Here is a 14,309-nt window from a genome sequence, read left to right on the forward strand (position 1 = left end):
ATTCGCTCGGCCAGAGCTAAAGCCTACGTTCCACAAATCAACACCCCAAAAGGCCAACCCTTACACACCCCCCAACAGATAGCGGAAGCATTCCGAGAGTATTACCAGGCCTTGTATAACTTATCACCATTACAATCAGAACAAGACAGAGAACGACGGAGGGCGGCCATAAAAGACTACCTTCAGAGATCAAACCTAAGTAGACTCCCACAGGAAGCAATCGATGCCATGGAGGCCCCAATTACTCAGAACGAGTTAGCAGTGGCTATCTCAAAATCCCATACAGGAAAAGCACCGGGCCCGGATGGGTTAACGCTCATATATTACAAAAAATATGCAGATATATTATCCCCCCACTTCACACGGGCCTTTAACTCCATAACGTCCGGAAGCACACTACCTAGAGACACACTGAAGGCACACATCACGGTAATCCCAAAGGAAGGCAAGGACCCAGCCCAATGTCAAAGTTACCGCCCTATTTCCTTATTGAATGTAGACTTGAAACTGTTCTCAAAAATTCTAGCGGACAGGATCTCCCCCCGCCTACAATCCATAATCCATAAAGACCAAGTGGGCTTCGTGCCACTTAGAGAGGCTAAAGACAACAAACGAAGGCCATAAACCTGATACACTCTGCACAAAAACAATCTCTACCGGTCTGCTTATTGTCCACAGATGCGGACAAAGCATTTGACAGGGTAGAGTGGGATTTTCTGTTTGCCACTATGACCCACATGGGAATAGGCCCCAATATGCCACAATGGCTGACAGGACTATACTCACGTCCAAAGGCCGCAGTCAGAGTAAACGGGCAGCTCTCAACTCCCTTCTCTATAACAAATGGCACACGGCAAGGCTGCCCGCTCTCCCCTTTGATCTTCATATTATGCCTCGAGCCACTACTGAGACACATCTGCCTAAACCCAAACATACAGGGAATCCCACTTGGAGATACGGAACCTAAGATCGCAGCTTACGCAGATGACCTATTATTCTTTATCTCTAACCCAAGAACAACCTTGCCGAATTTGCTTGCAGAAATAAAAACATATTCCACCCTATCTAATTTCCGGATTAACTACCACAAATCGGCGGCACTAAATATCTCCATTCCGCCATCCACAGTGAACGAATTTAAAGACGCCTTTCCATTCTCATGGGCAAGAGACCATATACACTACCTCGGCATTAACCTCACACCAGACACCGGAAATCTATACACAGCTAACTACCCCACACTCCTGAATAAAATCAGACAGGACACAAACACCTGGACCAAAGGTACCTTCTCATGGTTTGGCAGAGGAGCCATAACGAAAATGAACATACTCCCTAGAATGCTATATATGTTCCAGGCCCTCCCTATACAGGTTCCGAGGCAATTTCTCCAGAACTTACACTCTCTCATGATCAAATTCATATGGGCAGGGAAACCTCCCCGCATAGCAAGGAACACCCTGTCCAAGCCAAAAAAAGAGGGGGGAATGGGACTACCAAACTTCCTGAAATACTACCAAGCGGCACATCTGGTACGAATAGTTGACTGGCACAGACACTCGGACCTTAAGATATGGGTAGAAATAGAACAAACATTTGTACCAACGCCACTAAAAGCCCTACCGTGTACACAGGGACAAAAGTCAGCGGACTATATGAAACACCCCACAATCGGCCCAACAATAAGCATAATTAACAAAATAAGCAACAGCACAGACATTTCCCCTAAACCATCCCCCATGTTTCCAATCCTGGGCAATACGGCATTTCCGCCAGGCAATGAGAATAGAGCCTTCCGGAACTGGGCATTGGGAGGCAGATTCCGGGCGGAACACTTCCTCCAAGAAGGCCAATGGCTATCAGTAGACAAGCTAAGAGAAATAACAGAGCCGAACCAAATCCCACTATGGCAAGCAATCCAGTTGAGGCACTTCTTCCTGTCACTCGCTAGACCTAGCACATTCACAAGACCAAAAACACAATTTTAAACCATTTGCTGTGGAGAAGGACCCACCAGACACCCTATCCAGAATATACAACATACTCAATTCACAACACGAAAACTCGCCACTAGGATATAAAAAGAGGTGGGAGGAAGATCTCAAGATGACACTGACCCAGGAGGAAAAGGAGAAAATATTCACAATCACACACTTTTCCTCTATATCAAGTAAAATACAGGAATCGGGATACAAGGTCCTCTCTAGGTGGTACAGGGTGCCCTCCAGATTACACAAGAGATTCCCCTCGGTCTCCCCCTTGTGCTGGAGATGCGGAACGGAACAAGGGAACCTGCTGCATATTTTCTGGGAGTGTTCAGAGCTGACCAATTTCTGGGCGGAGGTATGGCGGATAACCTCCGAGTTCACACACTATCCGCTACCAAAAACACCAGCATTCTTCCTTCTGCATCACGGTGATATCCCTTTAGCTACGTACAAAAAATCTGTGGTATGCTTCCTAGTGGGCGCGGCAAGGTCCTGCATTCCGAGACTATGGAGACAAACTATCCCCCCCACGGTAGCAATGTGGCTGAATACCGTTAACCAGATCATGGAGGACCTTACAGCCACACTGAAAGGTACACAAGAAAAGTTCCGGAAAACATGGTACTACTGGATAGTTTCAGAATTCGGAGGAATTTAGATCCTTGATCAACCCATAAGGCAGGAGAAATCTCGTTTCCTCACTTTCCTCCTACTCTCTCTCTCTCGCTCTAGTTCCCCCCACCTAACCTCCCCCCCTCCCACCTTACCTCTCACCGCCCCCTTTATACCAATCAGACAGATCGCATCTATGTCCGTATCCCCAGTGTGTCTCGTCTAGTAGAAAAAAAAGAATACATAGGACACAGTAAGGACAGAATGTACAAAATAAACCAAAAGGGGGTACTAACCCCTCCCCCCTCCCCTTTTCCAATACCGCATATTTTACCATACAATAATACCAGGCAGAGAATAATAAAGGAAAACCACAGGTTGTAAGCAAAGTTAGAACAACCGAAAGTTTAATTGAATGTTGAAAGTAGAACTATGATATAAGAAAATTAAGAAAATAGTTTCACTGTTCTGTTGTCATGCTTAATGTTATGTAAACTGTTTATTTCAGAAGATAACTCACAAATGTATGACTAAGATGGTGATACATAAATAAAGAATTTAAAAAAAAAAAAGAAAGCAGAGGGGGGTAATAAATGGATCGTACTCTGATTGGACCACAGTCACTAGTGGGGGCCACAGGGCTCAGTATTGGGCCCCATTCTGTTCAATATATTTATCAATGACCTGATAGAGGGGCTGCACAGTAACATATCAGTATTTGCAGATGATACAGAATTATACAAGATAATTAATACAATGGAGGACAATGTGCGGCTACAAACGGACCGAGATAAGTCGGGGGCTTGGGGGGAAAAATGGTGAATGAAGTTCAGTGCTGATAAATGTAAGGTTCTGCACATGGGCAGAAGAACCAGATGTCACCAATATACACTAAATGGGGTACTGCCAGGGAAAAGACCCGGGGGTACTAGTGGACTGTAGACTAAACTGGAGTAACCAATGCCAGTCAGCTGCTGCAACAGTAATAAAGTCTTGGGGTGCATTAAAAGAGGTAAAGGGGCGAGGGACGAGAACATTATCCTCCCACTATATAAGGCACTTGTCAGGCCTCACATGGAATACTGCGTGGAAAGATGTTACAGCTAGAGATGAGCGAACGTACTCGTCCGAGCTTGATAGTCGTTCGAGTATTAGCGTGTTCGAGATGCTCGTTACTCGTGACGAGTACCACGCGATGTTCGAGTTACTTTCACTTTCATCTCTGAGACGTTAGCGCGCTTTTCTGGCCAATAGAAAGACAGGGAAAGCATTACAACTTCCCCCTGCGATGTTCAAGCCCTATACCACCCCCCTGCAGTGAGTGGCTGGCGAGATCAGGTGTCACCGGAGTATATAAGTCGGCCCCTCCCGCGGCTCGCCTCAGATGCATTCTGACAGAGATCAGGGAAAGTGCTGCTGGTGCCGGAGCTGCTATAGGGAGAGTGTTAGGAGTGATTTTAGGCTTCAAGAACCCCAACGGTCCTTCTTAGGGCCACATCTGACCGTGTGCAGTACTGTGGAGGCTGCTTTTAGCAGTGTTGCACATTTTTTTTTTTTTGTATATCGGCCGTGCAGAGCATTGCGTCCGCAGTCTGCAGTCATTGTACAGAGTATAGGGCCAGTACTGGGGAGGCAGGGAAAGAGATATTCAGGCTATATAGGCAGTGGGCTTTTTCCCAAAAATTGATCGCCATCATCCCGCCAGAGGGAAAGAGTATACATAATATTACACGCTGCCTACAGTATCTATCTGCTGGGGGTAGTAGTCCTCATTAATACGCAGCTAAGCGTTACAGCAGGCTTGCGCAAAATTGTTTCCTGGATCTGCTGTCTCTGTTACATGATCGCCGTCATCCCGCCAGAGGGAAAGAGTATACATAATATTATATGCTGCCTATAGTATCTATCTGCTGGGGGTAGTAGTTGTAATTAATACGCAGCTAAGCGTTACAGCAGGCTTGCGCAAAATTGTTTCCTGGATCTGCTGTCTCTGTTACATCAGCGCTGTCATCCCGCCAGAGGGAAGCAGTATACATAATATTATACGCTGCCTACAGTATCTGTCTGCTGTATCAGCTCAGCATTTAAAAAAAATAGAAGCAAAATACTTAAGGCCTACTACTGGCCTTTGGCCACTTGACTGCTTCTGCGCTGTGAATTCCACTAGCTCAGTCATACGCACCTACATCTCACTACAGGCGTGCGCAAAATTGTTTCCTGGCTCTGCTGTGCGTTTTCGTAAGGGAAGTCAGCCTCCAACCACAGGCCAATAAGTGGCACATTTAATTACAGCGTTCTGTTTCTGCACTACTGGTAATACAGCATGCTGAGGGGTAGGGGTAGGCCTAGAGGACGTGGACGCGGGCGAGGACGCGGAGGCCCAAGTCAGGGTGTGGACACAGGCCGAGCTCCTGATCCAGGTGTATCGCAGCCGACTGCTGCGGGATTAGGAGAGAGGCACGTTTCTGGCGTCCCCACATTCATCTCACAATTAATGGGTCCATGCGGTAGACCTTTATTAGAAAATGAGCAGTGTGAGCAGGTCCTGTCGTGGATGGCAGAAAGTGCATCCAGCAATCTATCGACCACCCAGAATTCTGCGCCGTCCACTGCTGCAACTCTGAATCCTCTGGCTGCTGCTCCTCCTTCCTCCCAGCCTCCTCACTCCATTACAATGACACATTCTGAGGAGCAGGCAGACTCCCAGGAACTGTTCTCGGGCCCCTGCCCAGAATGGCCAGCAATGGTTCCTCTCCCACCAGAGGAGTTTGTCGTGACCGATGCCCAACCTTTGGAAAGTTCCCGGGGTCCGGGGGATGAGGCTGGGGACTTCCGGCAACTGTCTCAAGAGCTTTCAGTGGGTGAGGAGGACGATGACGATGAGACACAGTTGTCTATCACTCAGGTAGTAGTAATTGGAGTAAGTCCGAGGGAGGAGCGCACAGAGGATTCGGAGGAAGAGCAGCAGGACGATGAGGTGACTGACCCCACCTGGTTTGCTACGCCTACTGAGGACAGGTCTTCAGAGGGGGAGGCAAGTGCAGCAGCAGGGCAGGTTGGAAGAGGCAGTGCGGTGGCCAGGGGTAGAGGCAGGGCCAGACCGAATAATCCACCAACTGTTTCCCAAAGCGCCCCCTCGCGCCATGCCACCCTGCAGAGGCCGAGGTGCTCAAAGGTCTGGCAGTTTTTCACTGAGAGTGCAGATGACCGATGAACAGTGGTGTGCAACCTTTGTCACGCCAAGATCAGCCGGGGAGCCACCACCACCAGACTCACCACCACCAGCATGCGCAGACATATGATGGCCAAGCACCCCACAAGGTGGGACGAAGGCCGTTCACCGCCTCCGGTTTGCACCACTGGCGGGCAGGGCCACTATATCTCCCTGACGGCACATTGGGTGAATTTAGTGGAGGCTGGGACAGAGTCAGAGCCTGGGACCGCTCACGTCCTACCCACCCCCAGAATTGCGGGCCACAGCTTGGTGGTGGTATCTGCGGCGGTGTATGCTTCCTCCACTCAACCACCCTCCTCCTCCTCCTCCTCCTCCTACGCAACCTCTGTCTCGCAATCAAGATGTGTCAGCAGCAGCACGTCGCCAGCAATCGGTGTCGCGCGTCGTGGCAGCACAGCGGTGGGCAAGCGTCAGCAGGCCGTGCTGAAACTACTCAGCTTAGGAGAGAAGAGGCACACGGCCCACGAACTGCTGCAGGGTCTGACAGAGCAGACCGACCGCTGGCTTGCGCCGCTGAGCCTCCAACCGGGCATGGTCGTGTGTGACAACGGCCGTAACCTGGTGGCGGCTCTGCAGCTCGGCAGCCTCACGCATGTGCCATGCCTGGCCACGTCTTTAATTTGGTGGTTCAGCGCTTTCTGAAAAGCTACCCACGCTTGTCAGACCTGCTCGTAAAGGTGCGCCGGCTCTGCGCACATTTCCGCAAGTCCCACACGGACGCTGCCACCCTGCACACCCTGCAACATCGGTTTAATCTGCCAGTGCACCGACTGCTGTGCGACCTGCCCACACGGTGGAACTCTACGCTCCACATGTTGGCCAGGCTCTATGAGCAGCGTAGAGCTATAGTGGAATACCAACTCCAACATGGGTGGCGCAGTGGGAGTCAGCCTCCTCAATTCTTTTCAGAAGAGTGGGCCTGGTTGGCAGACATCTGCCAGGTCCTTGGAAACTTTGAGGAGTCTACCCAGATGCTGAGCGGCGATGCTGCAATCATTATCGTCACCATTCCTCTGCTATGCCTCTTGAGAAGTTCCCTGCAAAGCATAAAGGCAGATGCTTTGCGCTCGGAAACGGAGGCGGGGGAAGACAGTATGTCGCTGGATAGTTAGAGCACCCTCATGTTTATATCTCAGCGCGTTGAGGAGGAGGAGGAGGGGAAGGAGCATGAGGAGGAGGGGGAAGAGACAGCTTGGCCCACTGCTGAGGGTACCCATGCTGCTTGCCTGTCATCCTTTCAGCGTGTATGGCCTGAGGAGGAGGAGGATCCTGAAAGTGATCTTCCTAGTGAGGACAGCCATGTGTTTCGTACACGTACCCTGGCACACATGGCTGACTTCATGTTAGGATGCCTTTCTCGTGACCCTCGCGTTACACGCATTCTGGCCACTACGGATTACTGGGTGTACACACTGCTCGACCCACGGTATAAGGAGAACCTTTCCACTCTCATACCCGAAGAGGAAAGGGGTTCGAGAGTGATGCTATACCACAGGACCCTGGCGGACAAGCTGATGGTAAAATTCCCATCCGACAGCGCTAGTGGCAGAAGGCGCAGTTCCGAGGGCCAGGTAGCAGGGGAGGCGTGGAGATCAGGCAGCATGTACAGCACAGGCAGGGGAACACTCTCTAAGGCCTTTGACAGCTTTCTGGCTCCCCAGTAAGACTGTGTCACCGCTCCCCAGTCACGGCTGAGTCGGCGGGAGCACTGTAAAAGGATGGTGAGGGAGTACGTAGCCGATCGCACGACCGTCCTCCGTGACGCCTCTGCCCCCTACAACTACTGGGTGTCGAAGCTGGACATGTGGCCTGAACTCGCGCTGTATGCCCTGGAGGTGCTTGCTTGTCCTGCGGCTAGCGTCTTGTCAGAGAGGGTGTTTAGTGCGGCTGGGGGAATCATCACAGATAAGCGTACCCGCCTGTCAACCGACAGTGCCGACAGGCTTACACTCATCAAGATGAACAAAGCCTGGATTTCCCCAGACTTCTCTTCTCCACCAGTGGACAGCAGCGATACCTAAACAATACGTAGGCTGCACCCGCGTATGGAAGCATCGTTCTCTCTCACCATCCAAAACGGGGACCTTTTAGCTTCATCAATCTGTGTATTATATTCCTCCTCCTCCTCCTGCTCCTCCTCCTGAAACCTCACGTAATCACGCCGAACGGGCAATTTTTCTTAGGGCCACAAGGCTCAGTCATATAATTTTTGTAAACAATTTTTATACGTTTCAATGCTCATTAAAGCGTTGAAACTTTCACCTGAACCAATTTTTATTTTAACTGGGCTGCCTCCAGGCCTAGTTACCAATTAAGCCACATTAACCAAAGCGATTAATGGGTTTCACCTGCCCTCTTGGTTGGGCATGGGCGATTTTTCTGACGTACATTAGTACTGTTGGTACACCAATTTTTTGGGGCCCTCGCCTACAGTGTAATCCAATTAATTTTTTGCCCACCTGCATTAAAGTTGACGTTACATCAGCTGTGCTGGGCACTGCAATGGGATATATTTATGTACCGCCAGTGGCTTCCTGGCACCCACCCATGCTGTCGGTCCACACGGAGTTGTAACTGCATGTGTCCACTTCTAAAGAACCCCAGTCTGACTGGGGCATACAGTGTGGGCCGAAGCCCACCTGCATTTAATCAGACGTTACCTCAGCTGTGATGGGCACTGCAATGGGATACATTTATGTACAGCGGTGGGTTCCAGGGAGCCACCCATGCTGTGGGTGCACACGGAATTCCCATTGCGGAGTTGTACCTGCCTGTGACTATTTATAAAAAACTGCGGTCTGACTGGGGCATGCAGACACCTTGACAGAATGAATAGTGTGTGGCACATAGGTTCCCCATTGCTATGCCCACATGTGCAGCTCCTGATGGCGGTGGCACAGGATTATATTTCTCATTGCTTCTGTACAGCATTGTGGGCTATCGCTCCGCCCCTTTTAAAGAGGGTCGCTGCCTAGCCGTGCCAACCCTTTGCAGTGTGTGCCTGCGGTTCCTCCTCATGGCAGACGCACTTATAAATAGACATGAGGGTGGTGTGGCATGAGTGCAGCTGAAGGCTGCGCAGGGACACTTTGGTGTGCGCTGTGGACACTGCGTCGTGCGGGGGGGGGGGGGGGGTTGGGCAGCATGTAACCCAGGAGAAGTGGCAGCGGAGTGTCATGCAGGCAGTGATTGTGCTTTGTTGGAGGTAGTGTGGTGCTTAGCTAAGGTATGCATTGCTAATGAGGGCTTTTCAGAAGTAAAAGTTGTTGGGAGGGGGGGGCCCACTCTTGCCGCTATTGTGGCTTAATAGTGGGACCTGGGAACTTGAGATGCAGCCCAACATGTAGCCCCTCGCCTTCCCTATCTGTTGCTGTGTCGTTCCCATCACTTTCTTGAATTGCCCAGATTTTCACAAATGGAAACCTTAGCGAGCATCGGCGATATACAAAAATGCTCGAGTCGCCCATTGACTTCAATGGGGTTCGTTACTCGAAACGAACCCTCGAGCATCGCGAAAATTTCGTCCCGAGTAACGAGCACCCGAGCATTTTGGTGCTCGCTTATCTCTAGTTACAGCGCTTGAGGGGGTTCGAAGAAGGGCGACTAAACTAATAAATAGAATGAGAGGACTGGAATACCCAGAGAGGCACCAAAACTGTGATTATTCACCCCGGAAAAAGACGGCTAAGGGACGACCAAATAACTGTATAAATACATGAGGGGACGATACAAGGATCTCTCCCATGATCTGTTTATACCCAGGACTGCGACTATAACAAGAGGGCATCCGCTACGTCTAGAAGAAAGCAGGTTCCATCACGAACACAGAAGGGGGTTCTTTACTGTAAGAGCAGTGAGACTGTGGAACTCTCTGCCTGAGGACATGGTGATGGCAGGATCCATAGAGGAGTTTAAGAGGGACTATATGTCTTTCTATGATATTACAGGATATAGACATTAGGTGACCAGAGGGGTTGGTGATCCGGGTCTGGGAGTCAGGTAGGAACTATGAAAACGTTGATCCACGGATTATTCTGACTGCCATTATGGACTCGGGAAGGAATTTCTTCCCCCAAATGAGATAATTTGGCTTCTGCCTCTTGGGTTCTTTTTTGGCCTTCCTCGGGATCAGCAAGGGGTGGGGGTGGGAAAGTGGAAATAGGCTGAGCTGGATGGACATTGTCTTCAATCAGGGTAACATACTATGTTACTATATATTGGGGATAACAAACTACAGAGGGAGATCCAACCAGTTCTTGGTGTGTTCCCCCTTCCTCCCTTCTTTTCTTTTGTGTTGGTTTTGTGTTTTGTCATCAGTATGACCTATGACCAGTTCCTGATTTTTAATTAAAACTTATAAAAGTTATATTTTATCATTATCCTTTCGGTGATTCCACATTCCAGGGAAAGTCTCAGATGGGAATATCCAAAACTGAATTTTGCAGTTGCAGGGCCCCTTTAAGAGCAAGTAAATCACTTCCCCTCTTGTGTTCCAGCAGTCATTAATTAAATTTAACATAAGTGTCCCTGTGTGACATCTTGTATTCTGCTGGATGAGTTCTAGTTTTTATAGGAACCTATTTGGGGTCCATATAATGGATTCTATAACTTATTAATAATTTTACTCAGGCATTAGGGAAAAAAAACAATTTCACAATTTTTTGGATTTATTTTTACGGCATTCACCAAGTGGTATTATCTTGCTTTTATTATATTTTTCATTCTAAAATTAGAATGGGTGGACTACTGTAAAGCTGGCATCAGTGGAATGGCAAGTATAAATCTTACATCCCCCGCCGGGTCATCTTCTGTCATAAAATTATATCATAGAATGGTAGAGTTGGAAGGGTCCTCCGGGGTCATCGGGCCCTGCAGGGTCATCGGGTCCAACCCCCTGCTCAGTGCAGGATCACTAAATCATCCCAGACAGATGTCTGTCCAGCCTTTGTTTGAACACTTCCATTGAAGGAGAACTCCCCACCTCCCATGGTAACCTGTTCCACTCATTGATCCCCCTCACTGTCTAATATCTAATCTGTGTCTCCTCCCTCTCATTTTCATCCCATTGCTTCTAGTCTTTCCTTGTGCAGATGAGAATAGGGCTGATCCCTCTGCACTGTGACAGCCCTTCAGGTATTTGTAGACCACTATTAGGTCTCCTCTCAGCCTTCTCTTCTGCTAAACATTCCCAGATCCTTTAACCGTTCCTCATAGGACATGATTTGCAGACCGCTCACCATCTTGGTAACTCTTCTCTGAACTTGCTCCAGTTTGTCTGGCCTTTTATAAAGTGGGGTGCCCAGCACTGGACATAGTATTCCAGATGAGGTCTGACTAAGGAAGAGTAGAGGGGGATAATTACCTCATGTGATCTAGACTCTATGCTTCTCATCCCAGAATTGTGTTTGCCTTTTTGGCTGCTACATCACATTGTTGACTCATGTTCAGTCTATGATCTATTAGTATACCCAAGTCTTTTTCACATCTGCTGCTGCTCAGCCCGGAAGCTTCTCTCATAGGGATAAAAGTAGGTGACAGACTCCCTTTAACCCCTTAAGGACATGGCCTTTTTTGTCCATTTTCGTTTTTTTCTCCCCTTTCTTAAAAAAAACGTAACTTCTTTATTTATCCATCCCCTGTATGAGGGCTTGTTCTTTGTGGGTCTATTTAATATACCATATAATGTACCGGAAACTTTTAAAAAGTTAAAGTAGAGTGAAATGAAAAAAAAAAGCCATCTTTTGGTGCATCTTGCTTCTACGGCGCACAAACTTCAACAAGAATGACATGATACTTTTATTCTATGCATCAGTATGATTACTAAGATACAAAACTTTTATAGTTTTTTTTATTGTACTACTTTTTTCTAGACATTTAATTTTTTTCAATTATTTTCTGCCGCCATCTTCTGCGCGCAATAACTTTTTTTTGTTTTTCTGTTGACACAGTTTTGGTAGGGCTCATTTCTTGCACCAAATTCTGTAGTTGCGTTTGTACCATTTTGGAACGACTTTTTGATCGCTTTTTATTGCATTTTTTTCTTGGAAACACGGTCACCAAAAAAGTGCATTTGTGCTGTTCTTTTTTTTTTTCTGACGACATTTATCGTGCGGGGTAAATAATGCATTACTTCGTGGCTTCATCTGGTCAGCAGCGCCTCCTAGTGAAGTTAATTTTCACACAAATCTACACTTTTTTTCTTCAGCTCCTTGAGGCTTCTGTTCCCCAGACATCCTACCGGGCTCCGAACCCTCATACACACCGGGTTTGCTCCACCCCTTTTCTCTCACTTTCATAGATCAGACTTTTATGGATGCAGTGATACAAAATCTATTTATGATTCACATTTTTTTAATTATAAATATGGCAAAAGGGGGGTGATTTAAACTTTTATTACTTTTTTTTGTATGATTAGCAAAACTTTATTCTTATTTTTACTTTTTTTTTTAGTCCACAGAGGGGACAACAACATGCGAAGCTTTGATCGCTTCTGCAGTATGATGTAATGCCACAGCATTACATCATACTGTGATCAGGCAGACAGTTATCAAGCCACCCCACGGGGAAGACATGAGAGGCATTCTGCCAGGACAGCCCTGGGGCCTTTCAGAAGGCCCCTGGCTGCCATGACACCCGCACGGCTCCCTGTAATCTCATCACAGTGGAGCTGTTCGGGACCCCGGAACATCGTTTGGGAGATTTAAATGCTGCTATTAGGATTGACAGCGGCATTTAATGGGTTAACTGTTCCAATCAGCCGTGCAGACAATGGGAGCTGTTGCCGTCGGGTGTTGACTGTAAAAAACAGCCGGCACCCATGGTGTATGATGGGAGATCACTGCGCAATCTCTCTTCATACATACCCTAACTCTGCAGGACAAAATGTACTCCCTGCATTGTTAAGGGGTTAATGATCGGAAAGTTTTCATAAAACTTTCTCCCTTCGGTGTCTTGTAAATCTATTAGTAAGGTCTCAAAGTAACGTGATTTGTCATTTGACCTGTCTTCGATTACACTTGCCGTTTACCAACATCCCTTTTGTGTTTTCTTAGCATCTTTATCAGCAGTCAGGTGCTCTTTAGATATGAAAGTATTGATTATTTTGCACCAAACATATTTTTTACAAGTCATTATTGGCGTCTCTAATGCTTTTCAATATCCCACAACAGAGATCACAGGGATATGAGGTACATAGAGGCCTTTGGAGAGGAGCTTCTGTAGGGAGCATGAGGCTGACATGCTGGTGGAAAGTGATTTACTGTCTCACTGCTACTGGCTTTACATCTACACTGCTCAGTACTGCTGTAATATGTCCTCCATGATGCTGTTACTTATGAGCGTATGCTGCAGAGAATTGGAAAGCAGGATATCCTAAAATGACTGATACATTTTAATGTGTCTTTAATATTGTGTTTTTATGTTTTCCCTTTTTTTTAAGCTTTTGGGAAATCCAGTCTCCCAGATCAAGGATTATCCAAAGCCCTATGTCACATTAATCAGTATACAGCTCCACTTCTACTTGATAGGACCCTCGTTTCCCTTAGTGAATCTGACATGGTCCTGGAACCCTTTTTTCCAGCTTCTGATTGGTAACCTCACTCCGTCTTCTTTCCCTCAATGTTCCTGACAATGGCCATGGAGAGATGCACCTGTGGACTGGGCAATGCCAGTGATGCCTATTAATTAGAATAGGACCTTTGCACGATCTATGCTTGATGTTTGTATAATTGACTTGGCATCTGTACTATCCAGTATTGAGCTGTGCCTCTTTGTGTTCAATGTCAGATTGTTTGGGAGAGTAAAGCCCCTTTTCCACGGGACGATTATCACACAAATCACTCATTAGAGCAGTTTGCACGATAATTTTGTAGTGAGAATTCATTCAATGTAAAGTCAATCAGCGATACATCACTAATTGAATCTTTAATGTAGACCATAAAACTGTCTTTCAGTTTAAACAGGCCATTGTTTATTTTTGAATGACTGTCTGTTTATTATGAATGGAGGTGGGCCAGAATGATTCCTGGAGAACCTTACCTCCATTCACTGAGCAATGATCCGTGTAAAAGCACAGCAGCGTTCAGCATCCGTCAGTCATCCCATGTGGAAGGGGCTTAACAGTGGATTCCAGTTTGTATCGAGTGGTCACATCTGCTGACAGAGAACGGCCGATCACCGGCCAGGCTTGTGCTTTCAGGTTTATGGTAACAGAAGTGGTCACTGAGTGTACAGCAGAATCCTGGACTTCCATCACTGATACATCATAAGCCTTTTACAAAAAGTATAAGGCCAGAATAATACACCATATTTTTGTGTCAGTTTTTGGAGACAAAACCAGAAGTAGATTAAAAGTAATGGGAAATATAAAGCTGAATACTTCTTCCTGCTGGATCTGCTTCTGGCTTTGACTCAAAAAACAGAATCAAGAACTACATGTGTGTTTTCTGCCTTAAAAGAATGCTATTGGTCATGTT

General features: G+C 47.3%; 1 protein-coding gene across 1 annotated transcript in view; it reads left to right on the forward strand.

Annotated features, from left to right (window-relative positions):
• LOC136618078 (oocyte zinc finger protein XlCOF7.1-like) overlaps positions 1 to 14,309 on the forward strand; it is a 148,848-nt gene that overhangs the window by 100,343 nt on the left and 34,196 nt on the right. The window lies entirely within an intron of this gene.

This window comes from Eleutherodactylus coqui, chromosome 1, assembly GCF_035609145.1.
Source record: "Eleutherodactylus coqui strain aEleCoq1 chromosome 1, aEleCoq1.hap1, whole genome shotgun sequence".
Lineage (NCBI taxonomy): Eukaryota > Metazoa > Chordata > Amphibia > Anura > Eleutherodactylidae > Eleutherodactylus > Eleutherodactylus coqui.